At 58.4% G+C, this 563-nt stretch overlaps 1 protein-coding gene across 1 annotated transcript in view; it reads right to left on the reverse strand.

Annotated features, from left to right (window-relative positions):
- Positions 1-563, reverse strand: part of LIMCH1 (LIM and calponin homology domains 1) — a 237,730-nt gene that overhangs the window by 105,575 nt on the left and 131,592 nt on the right. The window lies entirely within an intron of this gene.

Genomic DNA, 563 nt, shown 5'->3' on the forward strand with positions numbered 1-563 from the left:
GCCCCCAAACCATGGCAGCTGAAGTTGCCAGTCCCCAGCTTCAGAACCTTCCGGAGCGTAAGGCACGCATTTCCAGTCTGCTGGGGGCTGTTCCACCCTCACGGACACAGTGGGGCGCTCACCCCCACTCTCCTCGTACGCAGAGTATATAAACCCCCTAGCACACTTTATGAGCTCATGGTCTGCACAGCGTCCTGAGTCACTGAGACCGAGGGACGGATGATGTCACACATTTTCCAATAGCAGATCCGTTCACTGAGGCAATGCTCAAACAAACTGCTGGCAAAGCCAACCCAAACTCGACGGACCATAAAAAGCAACACTCAAAGCCTTTCCCCCCAGCTTAGAATGACCGGGTTCCAGGAAGAGACGAAGTCCACCCTCCCAGCACCCATCCCCCTGCCAGCGACAATGCAACCCCAACCATGGGTGATGCCAAGGGGCGCGGTGTGTGTAGACGCCGACCTACCATCGCTGCTCCCCCTGAGGACTACATCTGGAGAAGGTGTCTGCCGGGAGCGGGAGCCGAAGGAGTCCAGGCTGGCGAAGGAGGCCTCCCTGCC

This window comes from Tupaia chinensis, unplaced genomic scaffold (genome assembly GCF_000334495.1).
Source record: "Tupaia chinensis unplaced genomic scaffold, TupChi_1.0 Scaffold146907_1, whole genome shotgun sequence".
Classification (NCBI taxonomy): Eukaryota; Metazoa; Chordata; class Mammalia; order Scandentia; family Tupaiidae; genus Tupaia; species Tupaia belangeri.